The following is a 12,468-nucleotide window of genomic DNA, read 5'->3' on the forward strand; positions in this document are numbered from 1 at the left end:
CGCTGGATTGTTCTGCAGGGGGACTTACTCTGAGAGTAAGAGCTGCATTTACTTTCTTGGCCACGAGCATCCCAGAGTAAATGACTTTCCAGGTCTCTAAATAGTACGTTGGAGATTTGGAAGGACTGATGCAATTTCTAAAGTTGCCGAACTTCCTCCCCGGAAGCTACTCCCACACCAAGACGCTGACTTCATGGCCATCACAACCAGAGTTAGAACCTGAACTATCTATGCAGGAACATTGTCTCCTGGTAGAAGCGGAAAAGTCCAACTGTAATGTAGATTCTAGTGGATTTTAGGTTTTAAAACCTTTCACAGAGCAAAGAGGGTGGGGAATCTGGAAATGCCTTTTTTTCATCATGGTCAGATTCAGAGCAAGGCCTGAGCTACTACATCAGTGACTCCTGAAATAATTGGATTTTTATAGAGGAAGAAAACGACATGATTCTAGTATCCGGGTTTTACTGTTAATTAGCTTTATGGTGTAATTAGTAAAATAGCTCAAGAGTAAAAGCAAAGTCCAACTTTTAATAGCCTGGTAAGCCTCTTCTTATCTTAAAAAGAAGTAAGATAGTGAGGTTCAGACAGGTGGAGAGGTCAGCTCGAAAGGAGTTAACATTTCAAGGCCTTGCCACTTCTTCCTCAGCCCTTTCAGATAACCAGAATTGAGGAAAAGGAAAAAAAGGAAAAACCACGCTGAGTTTTCCAAACTCTATCACTGAAAGAGATCACATATTTTTATTGTAGTCAAACATGGTGCAAGATAATATTGCTTCTTTTTGAATCCAAAAATATAAGACATATGTCTGAGCGCTGCAGGAGTTAAATGGCTGGCCTGCCTGAGGAGCTATGGGCATGAGTGCTCCAGGCCCTTGACACACGATGCTGAGAATGACGCAGCAGTAAACCTCCATCCTTTAGCAGGGAGGGACTTTGTTTCTGATAGAGGCCAAAAGTCATTTCAAGCCGATCTGATGGATAAGATAGAGGCCAGAGCTGAGGGAACCAAATACCAAAGCTGATCTAAACCCAGGAGTGGCCATAAAATAGTGACCGTCTTCCTTGCCTGTTTCAAAATTTGGCTCTGGATGTCATTGCAAAAGGAAAATTCCAAAGCCGTGTGAAGCAGGGGCAATATCGCCAGAGTACGTTTATAGCCCTCAACAATGACTGTGTAGAAAGGGATCACATGTGTTTGGGTAGGTAACTCCGGATGTGTTTGTTTTAAAAATGAACCTTATTATATTAGTGTCATACTTCATATTTTCCTTGGAACATTCTTCTCGAATCCTCTTCCTTGAGAAGAGAGAGGAGTGTTAAACAGAAATCTGCCTGAGAAGAACCACAAGTCCTCAATAACCACTATATCTCCATTCCTTGATAGGATTGTGCAGATGTCTGATGCAGTCGGTTGAAGGGTAATCTGCCTCTGAAGGCAAAGACCTTGAGCCCCAACAAATGTAAGGGGTAGGAAGTCTAAGCACCCATTCTCCAGAGTCAGTGAGGAGTAACCACTTTTGTTTGTGTGGCCCAGATCCTTACCCAGGAACATGGAGCTCTCTGAGGTTATCCCACTGGGGACGAGGCAGGCAGACAGTGTGTGGGGACTGTGGAGGTGTGTGTGGTTTCCGTCCTGGCCCTGCCACTTCCTAGCCATGCGTTTTGGGCAAGTTACTTACTCTCCCTGTGCCTTGGTTTTCTGTGGAATTCAAATAACACCCTGTTCCATTGGCCTGTGGAGAGCATGTGGAATTGACTTGTGAAAAATGCTTGGTTAGGGTGGTCCAGTGGTTAAGACTCTGCTGTCACTGCCGAGGGTCCGGATTCAATCCCTGGTCGGGGAACTAGGACCCCACAAGCCATGTGGCACAGCCAAAAAAAGAAAAAGAAAAAAAAAAAACGCTTGGTTAGCACCATGCCCAGTACATAGTAGGCAGTCAGTAAGTGGAAGTTATGATTATCATTAGGTATTGAAGAATAAACCTAATGTCACTGTCAGCATAAGCAACCAGTTGGAGTGATGAATACCACAGTCAGAATGAAATGGACAGCCCACTCGATAACCAAATATAAACTGTTGAGGTTACTTTTAGTTGGACAGTTCCCCCATCTCTATTTCTGCATCCCTCTTCAGCCTTAAACCTTAAAATGCTTTTATATGGATTTTCAATTAGACTATGCTGTTTTTCCCCCAAAACTACAATGACTTCATTAGTTTATTATTTAGAACTGCAAATTGGGTAGATTAGCCAGAATGTCTTCCTGTAAACCAAGTCATTTCTAAAATTTTCTGACAGAGCATTCTCAGATTGACCCAAATGTGCCATGGGAGGAAGTGGTCCATCCAGGAAAAGAAATGAGCGTGTAAGAAATAGGGGCACCGGCATTTGCAGCAACATGGATGCAACTAGAGATTATCATACTAAGTGAAGTCAGACAGAGAAACATAAATACCATATGATCTCACTTATATGTGGAATCTAAAATATGGCACAAATGAACCTATCTACAAAACAGAAACAGACTCACAGACATAGAGATCAGACTTGTGGTTGCCCAGGGGGGCAGGGGGGAGGGAGAGGGATGGACTGGGAGTTTGGGGTTGGTAGATGCAAACTATCATATTTAGAATGGATAAACAACAAGGTCCTAATGTATAGCACAGGGAACTATATTCAATATCCTGTGATACACCATAACAGAAAAGAATATTAAAAAAGGATGTATAGGGCTTCCCTGGTGGTGCAGTGGTTAAGAATCCGCCTGCTAATGCAGGGGACACGGGTTCGAGCCCTAGTCCAGGAAGATCCCACATGCCGTGGAGCAACTAAGCCCATGTGCCACAACTACTGAGCCTGTGCTCTAGAGCCCACCAGCCACAACTACTGAGCCTGCGTGCCTAGAGCCCATGCTCCGCAACGAGAAGCCACTGCAATGAGAAGCCCGTGCACCACAACGAAGGCCCAACACAGCCAAAAATAAATAAGTGAAATAAATTTTTTAAAAAAGGATGTATATATGTGTATAACTGAGTCGCTTTGCTGTACAGCAGAGATTGACACAACATTGTAAATCAATTATACTTCAGTTAAAAAAAAAAGAAATAGGGGCACCGGGATCCATCAGTCAACTGAAATTCACAACATACTTTCAGGCCTCTGTTTAGATCACTGGCTTTTCAGATGAAATTTGGTCAAAAGAAAAGATGTTTCTAAAAAGCCTCATTAACTAGAATCTAAGTAATAAAATCTAATCTAGTCTAATCTGGGCCACATAGCAGCCACCCCAGAAAAAATTAGTCAAGGCTTTTACAAAAAGGAGTCCTCATTTATTTCACATGAAAATTCCACAGAGTGTGGTGACCAACCCATGTCTTAAATGTGGCTTTGTTTTAAAGCATGTTTGAAGAAACAAACTTGACTTATGAAATATATTGATACTGCGACTCAGACTAATCAGATGTGGAGATATCACGAAAACTGTTGCCAACTCTGAAATGGGGCTTGTCATGGATTGAAGTCCACGTCCTCAAGCCAGCTGACCCTGACATAAAACGTCCAGTGCTAATTGTGGCTCAACCCTGGTCACACATTGGATCCAGCTTGGCCTCCACCTGAAAAAGCTGGATAGCCAAACAGTTGTCCACTGTTCCAGAGAGGCCCAGGCACAGTTGAGGCCACATGAAGCGGGCTCTGTGTATTCCTGGGAGGGTAAGAAAGGGAGCTGTTAGGTAGAGCTCAAGGCAAAGAATGTGGGCTTTGCAGTCAGATGGAGCCAGGAGGAGATGCCGGCTCCGCCGCCTACTGGCTTGGTTACATCAGGTTCCTTCCCCTCGCTGAACCTGAGTTTCCCCAAGAGTAGGATAGACAGCCCTACCTCAGAGAGTTGCCATGAGGCTGAACCATGTGAGGCTCTTGAGCACAGCGCCTGGGTACCATGGATGCTGAGCAGATGCTGGTTCTCTTCTTCGGTGCTTGGCCCTGGATCCTTCTTTCAGAACCATCCCTCTTGCCTCTACCACCTGCGTCCTCTGACCTCCAGTCTGTAAGGAGATCAGCTGTGAGAGTGCTGATCATGCAGATCTGAGATCTTGCTGTGGTCCAGCTGAGCTCTGCACACGAGCCTAAACACTGGTTTTAGACTTCTGGGCAGACCTTGAGATACCTCATTCCTATAATCAGGTCCCTTTACAAGGTCTTTTTGGGGCCACTGGTCCCTTTTGCCCTCTGTGCCACCTCCAGCGAGAGACTCATTCTTTCGGCCCCTGCTTTCAACCAGCGATTGATTGGCATCTGCCTCTGTGCTCTACCCACCCCTTCCCCACCCCCCAGTTGTTTAAACCTGAAAAGATAGCTTCCTGATCTCAAGTCAGAGTTAATTCCGTTGAAAATGAAGTGAAGTTGAAGGTGAGATGTTTCCACGGTAGTCTGATGAGGAGAGCTTGAATGGAATAGAGCTAACTTGGTAGAAGCACCTGGAAGTTGGGTCCATGGTGGTCAGCCCCTCCCTGGAGGGAAAGAGCTTCGTTATGGCCCCTGAATCTCCTGGGGCCCCACTGATCAGACTCCAGCTCCACAGCTGTGTGCAGAGTCTGCTGCAGTATCTCTGTGCGGCTCCCACTGAATGGGTTTCACTGTTTCTTTGTCATATTGCTGCACTCGATTGAACTCTTAATCTTCATTGAATTTAGAAAAAGATTTATTTTTATAACAAAATCAAATGAGAAACTTCAATTTCATCTAATATGTCGTCGAAGTTCTTGGTTCAACCTACTGTCTCCAGGACATCCAGAGTAGTTACTCTCCCTCTTTTATCATTTTATAAATACTCTTTGGGACAGTGATCTCATACAATTACTGGATGAGTAGTTGCATAGACACTACATTATGCTGTAGCTCAGCATTTGCTCTCTGGCATGTCTTCTGTGGTTTTATTTTCTTGCAGACCATTGAAATTCTTCAGAGTGGGTCAGTGGCATTCAGAAAGCACCACACCGCATGACCAGGTTCTTTAGAACCAGGCTCAGACTAAGCTTTTCTCTGTGTGTGTGTGTGTGTGTGTGTATGTATGTAGGGGATGGGAGGGGAGGTTGATAATGCATGCACATACCTGTTTGAAATCATCATTTTAATATTGTTGCCTTATCAAGAGTAACTCATATTCATTGCAAAAGAAAAGTTAAAGAGAAAAATTCACCCTTGATTCTAAGTTACTGTTAACATTTTCGTTTCTTTCCAGACCGTTTTAAATTTTCCACTTTACGTGGTTGAACTTATACTATACATGATGCATTTTAACAGCTGCATAATATTCTCTCCTATGATTGTATCGAGTCATTAAAATATCCCATATTGTTGGACACAGGTTTTTTTCCCCCAATATCTTGCTATTATAAATAATATTGTGATGAACATCTACATAAACAACTTACTTTAGGCCTTTTCTAATTATTTCCTTGGGATAGCTGACTAGAAATAGATTATTGGATCAAAGAAGTATAATGTTTTTAAGGATACATGAGGGATACTGCCAGTTTTGCCTGTTACCCCACATTCTCACCACTGGTGACTAAAATGTGTTCCCTTTTACCTTGTTGAGCCCCAAATCAGTTCTATCCTAGAGGCAACTTCATGGTCATGTTCACACAGAAAGGCTAAGAGTTTGAAGGTCAACCGCTGCAGCTCTGATTGACCCATTGGAATATCTGGTTTGATAAGGCTTGACCAGGTCCTTGACAGGCTCACCAGCTGTTTATTTGTTAAAGCAGGAAAGTGACTCATATATTGGAATTACCTCTGCATCACCTCCCATTGCAAGAAACAGGGTTGTCCTTCACACCTCCACCCCCCTCACTGTCCATATCCTGACCGCTGTTTCTCAGTAATAGCTCTCAAACCTAGCCTTGCCTTTCCACCTCCACCTCTGCGTTAATCCAGGCCTGTAACACATCCCGGTGAACAGCGTCCCCGTCTTCCTAACCCTGTTTAGTCTTCCACATTGTCATATTCCAGAGTTCTCTTCTTGAACACAAAGCTGATAAGGCCCGTCCCCTCCACTGCAGGAAGGCTCTGAATCTGTCACTGTTCTTCAAGGCCCTTTACGATCTGATCCCAACTTCATCTCCAGCCATCCTGCATGTGGCCCTCACACCTCTCACTGCCGTTCCAACATGGCAAACCGGTGGATGCACCACCGTCTACTTACAGTGTCCTTCCTTCCAGCTTCTTTATCTTCTATTCATCCCTCGAAGTAAAACTAAAGCACTAAATCCTGGGTGAAGCCTCTCCCAGTTCCCCCAGCAGACAGGTGCTTCACCCTCCATGTTGTGTTGTCCAACTCCGCATTGAATTCACAGCACTGTGGCTGCTGCGTGGTACCTGGTGAGAGTCCTGGTCGCCAGCCTGTCTCCACCACTTCTGCTCAGTCCTCTGGGTCAGGGTCCTGGTCCTGCCTTTTTTCCCACTGATGATAAAAGTTTGTAGAGTAAGTGAATGAATGTCTTTATAATGTTTAACACATAATTACTATTTTTAATACCTTAATTTTATAGATAGTTTTAACTTCACAAATATTAGCATTGATTTAATATCTTAAGATGTAATAAGTGTTTTTGCCTAGATCTTAAGAAAATACAGACCAGTGCTTGGCCTTGACTTGAATTTCTTTTATTACGAAGTCCTCATCCTCTTTTTTTTTTTTTTTTTTTTTTACTTTTATTTTTGTGGTTTGGGGGAAATTTGACAAATATACCCTCTTTCCTGGCAAAGGAAATTTTTATCTCCTTTTATAAAATAAATTTATTTACTTTATTTATTTTTGGCTGTGTTGGGTCTTCGTTGCTGCACATGGGCTTTCTCTAGTTGCGGTGAGAGGGAGCTACTCTTCGTTGCGGTGTGTGGGCTTCTTATTGCAGTGGCTTCTCTTTGTTGTGCAGCACGGGCTCTAGGCGCGCGGGCTTCAGTAGTTGCAGCACACGGGCTCAGCAGTTGTGTCTCGCGGGCTCTAGAGCGCAGGCTCAGTAGTTGTGGCGCACGGGCTTAGTTGCATATGGGATCTTCCCGGACCAGGGCTTGAACCCGTGTCCCCTGCATTTGCAGGTGGATTCTTAGCCACTGCACCACCAGGGAAGCCCCCTCATCCTTTCTGTGCCTCTTTCTCATTCCCTTCCTCCTCTTCTCTAAGAAGAGAACTGGCAAAATGCCTGTGGGAGGAAAAGCACAGGAGAAGGTGATGGACAAGATAGGGTGGGGAGTGTAACCTTCTCTTCTCCCAGGTCCTTGCACAGTAATACGTTACTCAAATTTTATGCTGTGACATTGGTCCATCATATGAGCTGTTACAAGGTTTATGTGAAATATAATCAGTAGTACTGCCTTATGAAGAAATTGTTTTCTTTCATAAAGAATTCTCTGCATAATAGACTCTAGATTTGATGGCAAATCTAATGTCCTCAATGACATGTTGGCTCAAGGTCAGTATATTACTTGAATTAAGTTCACTATATGATTCTACTCATCCATTTGACATGTACATTTTGGGTATCTTAATGAAGTCACCTCCTCTAAGGATTTCAGATTAGCAAAAGCTTCTACCATGAGTTTGGTGTGAAAGCCTCCAAGTGAGTTTTAAGGTTAACATTCAGTGCACCAGAACCCTTTCTGTGGAACACTCACAAATACAGTGAAGTACATTTTTAAATAGACAATGAAAAAGAATTTCTGCTTACAACTAGAACTTTCTGTGATGGCTTAATATCCCTTGCTGAACATCAAGCAACAGTAATGAGAGAAATAATGAAAATGCATTGGGAAACATTATGCATTTTAACACTAGACATAGAGTCCTTTCCATGCTTACTTATAACACTCCACGATGGACCAAGACATACCTTTGGAAACACAAAATCCTATAGTCATAGGACATTATTAGTGCCATTTAGTCAGGGGCATATGCTTGAGTAATTGGTAAGAAGAGAATGTGGATTCCAAAGACAGATATTTCTGCCTCTGACCCTCCTCTGGAAAAGCTCAACAGGAAGCTTCATGTTAGGTCTTTACAGAGTGGTTCCAGCTGCCCGGGAGCGCTTGGCTGCAGAGGCTGGGGTCCTGACGCCCTGCATGTAGATGTTCCTCATTGCCCCTCAGGCATTGTGGGTTCCGTTCTGTGTGCCTGGGCAGTGAATACTGCCCCTCTCAGACCTTCCAGGGTGCCTTCCAGGGAGAAGACACCACTTCTTTCCTAAGGAACTTTCCTTCCAGATGCCTTTCTCGTTTTTCATTTACTAGTGACCAGTGGTGAATGGAGCTGCCCATAGAATCTGAGCATAAAATTTCCCCAGCTTTGTAGGAGTCATCCAGTTATTGGCCTGGCCAGTGACAGGGAGGGGCTGCCCCACCCCCATCCTGTGTTTCTCCGTTGATTGGCCCCATCGCTGCTTTGCTGGGCATTGGGCCTCACTCTGAGCTGTAGAGGGAATATGACCACTAGTAAGTTCAGAGAAACCAGGAGAAGGTGTTGAATCAAAGAGAAAGGAACTTTCAAGGAAAAGGTTGGGAGAGGGAAGATGTGAGGATGGTAGGAGAGAACGGAGAAAAAAGATAAGCAGAATGTGTTAAGCTGTAAATTCTTATACATAAAAAATAGCTCTTAAAAATATATTGTTCTCGGGCTTCCCTGGTGGCACAGTGGTTGAGAGTCCGCCTGCCGATGCAGGGGACATGGGTTCGTGCCCCGGTTCGGGAAGATCCCACATGCCGCGGAGCAGCTGGGCCCGTGAGCCATGGCCGCTGAGCCTGCGCATCTGGAGCCTGTGCTTCATAACGGGAGAGGCCACAACAGTGAGAGGTCCACGTACTGAAAAAAAAAAAAAAAAAAAAAAAATATATATATATATATATATATATGTATATATATAGTTCTCAAGAAGCATAGTTTGCTGGGAAAAAAAATGGATTGAAATGAAGTGAGGTTGTTTTTGAAATAGGAATGTCCTCGTTACTGAGAGGGAGATCCATCCAGCATCCCTGAAAAATGAAGGAAATGGTTATCTCAATGCTGATTCCCTTCTGGGAGAGCACAGGCGGCCTGTCAGTTCCCTGCGACAGACCATTGTCATTCCTTATCATCGCCCTGCATCATTTACACAGAGATTAACTGGAGATGGGAATTTCTTCAGTTGTTTCTATAAGTATACTCAGCTGGACTTCTTCTTTCTTTCCATGGAACAGAACCTCTGATCCTGTCTCCCTACCTATTTGTATTTCAGTTTTAGTTTCTTCATGTGGTATGTTCAACAGCCATGTGATGATTAAGTTTGTATATTTTGCAATGACAGTCTAATGACTCTTGGCCAATGGGTATCATTCCCAGCTGGTTGTTATAGTTACCACCTGTGTCAGCCTCAGTGGCCCTTGATCAGGTTCAGGCCACAAGATGAGAGTTCAGAGGCTTCCGCTGAGCAGAGGAAAACAACAGTAGGGACTGGGGAGGCGGAAGTTTTACCCAATTCTGGGAATCCTAGAGCATGTTGCTATTGTGTAGAGCTTTTCCCCTTCATGTCTCAAGTATGATGAGAAATTGTGTTTGTCACATGGAGCGACTCCACCATGTGCCGTTCTTTTTTTTTTTTTTTTTTTTTTAATTAGTTTCTGCTTTATAACAAAGTGAATCAGTCATACATATACATCTGTTCCCACATCCCTTCCCTCATGCATCTCCCTCCCTCCCACCCTCCCCATCCCACCCCTCCAGGCGGTCACAAAGCACCGAGCTGATCTCCCTTTGCTCTGCGGCTGCTTCCCACTATCTATCTACCTTACGTTTGGTAGTGTATATATGTCCATGCCTCTCTTTCGCTTTGTCACAGCTTACCCTTCCCCCTCCCCATATCCTCAAGTCCATTCTCAAGTAGGTCTGTGTCTTTATTCCCGTTTTACCCCTAGGTCCTTCATGACATTTTTTTTTTTTTAATTCCGTATATATGTGTTAGCATACGGTATTTGTCTTTCTCTTTCTGACTTACTTCACTCTGTATGACAGACTCTAGGTCTATCCACCTCATTACAAATAGCTCAGTTTCGTTTCTTTTTATGGCTGAGTAATATTCCATTGTATATATGTGCCACATCTTCTTTATCCATTCATCCGATGATGGACACTTAGGTTGTTTCCAGCTCCGGGCTATTGTGAATAGAGCTGCAATGAACATTTTGGTACATGTCTCTTTTTGAATTATGGTTTTCTCAGGGTATATGCCTAGTAGTGGGATTGCTGGGTCATATGGTAGTTCTATTTGTAGTTTTTTAAGGAACCTCCATACTGTTCTCCATAGTGGCTGTACCAATTCACATTCCCACCAGCAGTGCAAGAGGGTTCCCTTTTCTCCACACCCTCTCCAGCATTTATTGTTTCTAGATTTCTTGATGATGGCCATTCTGACTGGTGTGAGATGATATCTCATTGTAGTTTTGATTTGCATTTCTCTAATGATTAATGATGTTGAGCATTCTTTCATGTGTTTGTTGGCAGTCTGTATATCTTCTTTGGAGAAATGCCTATTTAAGTCTTCTGCCCATTTTTGGATTGGGTTGTTTGTTTTTTTGCTATTGAGCTGCATGAGCTGTTTATAAATTTTGGAGATTAATCCTTTGTCAGTTGCTTCATTTGCAAATATTTTCTCCCATTCTGAGGGTTGTCTTTTGGTCTTGTTTATGGTTTCCTTTGCTGTGCAAAAGCTTTGAAGTTTCATTAGGTCCCATGTGTTTATCTTTGTTTTTATTTCCATTTCTCTAGGGGGTGGGTCCAAAAGGATCTTGCTGTGATTTATGTCATAGAGTGTTCTACCTATGTTTTCCTCTAAGAGTTTGATAGTTTCTGGCCTTACATTTAAGTCTTTAATCCATTTTGAGCTTATTTTTGTGTACGGTGTTAGGGAGTGATCTAATCTCAAACTTTTACATGTCCCTGTCCAGTTTTCCCAGCACCACTTATTGAAGAGGCTGTCCTTTCTCCACTGTACATTCCTGCCTCCTTTATCAAAGATAAGTTGGCCATATGTGCGTGGGTTTATCTCTGGGCTTTCTATCCTGATCCACTGATCTATCTTTCTGTTTTTATGCCAGTACCACACTGTCTTGATTACTGTAGCTTTGTAGTATAGTCTGAAGTCAGGGAGCCTGATTCCTCCAGCTCCGTTTTTCGTTCTCAAGATTGCTTTGGCTATTCGGGGTCTTTTGTTTTTCCAAACAAATTTTGAAATTTTTTGTTCTAGTTCTGTGAAAAATGCCAGTGGTAGTTTGATAGGGATTGCATTGAATCTGTAGATTGCTTTGGGTAGTAGAGTCATTTTCACAATATTGATTCTTCCAATCCAGGAGCATGGTATATCTCTCCATCTCTTTGTATCATCTTTAATTTCTTTCATCAGTGTCTTATAATTTTCTGCAAACAGGTCTTTTGTCTCCTTAGGTAGGTTTATTCCTAGATATCTTATTCTTTTTGTTGCAATGGTAAATGGGAGTGTTTTCTTGATTTCATTTTCAGATTTTTCATCATTAGTGTACAGGAATGCCAGAGATTTCTGTACATTAATTTTGTATCCTGCTACTTTACCAAATTCATTGATTAGCTCTAGTAGTTTTTTGGTAGCATCTTTAGGATTCTCTATGTATAGTATCATGTCATCTGCAAACAGTGACAGCTTTACTTCTTCTTTTCCAATTTGGATTCCTTTTATTTCCTTTTCTTCTCTGATTGCTGTGGCTAAAACTTCCAAAACTATGTTGAATAAGAGTGGTGAGAGTGGGCAGCCTTGTCTTGTTCCTGATCTTAGTGGAAATGGTTTCAGTTTTTCACCATTGAGGACAATGTTGGCTGTGGGTTTGTCATATATGGCCTTTATTATGTTGAGGAAAGTTCCCTCTATGCCTACTTTCTGCAGAGCTTTTATCATAAATGGGTGTTGAATTTTATCGAAAGCTTTCTCTGCATCTATTGAGATGATCATATGGTTTTTCTCCTTCAACTTGTTAATATGGTGTATCACATTGATTGATTTGCGTATATTGAAGAATCCTTGCATTCCTGCAATAAACCCCACTTGATCATGGTGTATGATCCTTTTACTGTGCTGTTGGATTCTGTTTGCTAGTATTTTGTTGAGGATTTTTGCATCTATGTTCATCAGTGATATTGGCCTGTAGTTTTCTTTCTTTGTGACATCCTTGCCTGGTTTTGGTATCAAGGTGATGGTGGCCTCGTAGAATGAGTTTGGGAGTGTTCCTTCCTCTGATATTGTTTGGAAGAGTTTGAGAAGGATGGGTGTTAGCTCTTCTCTAAATGTTTGATAGAACACGCCTGTGAAGCCATCTGGTCCTGGACTTTTGTTTGATGGAAGATTTTTAATCACAGTTTCAATTTCAGTGCTTGTGATTGGTCTGTTCATATTTTCTATTTCTTCCTGGTTCAGTC

At 42.7% G+C, this 12,468-nt stretch overlaps 1 protein-coding gene across 3 annotated transcripts in view; it reads left to right on the top strand.

Annotated features, from left to right (window-relative positions):
• CRIM1 (cysteine rich transmembrane BMP regulator 1) overlaps positions 1 to 12,468 on the top strand; it is a 209,741-nt gene that overhangs the window by 182,126 nt on the left and 15,147 nt on the right. The gene's annotated exons all lie outside the window — the stretch shown is intronic.

This window comes from Mesoplodon mirus (assembly GCF_964341445.2).
Source record: "Mesoplodon mirus genome assembly, chromosome: 14".
Classification (NCBI taxonomy): domain Eukaryota; kingdom Metazoa; phylum Chordata; class Mammalia; order Artiodactyla; family Ziphiidae; genus Mesoplodon; species Mesoplodon mirus.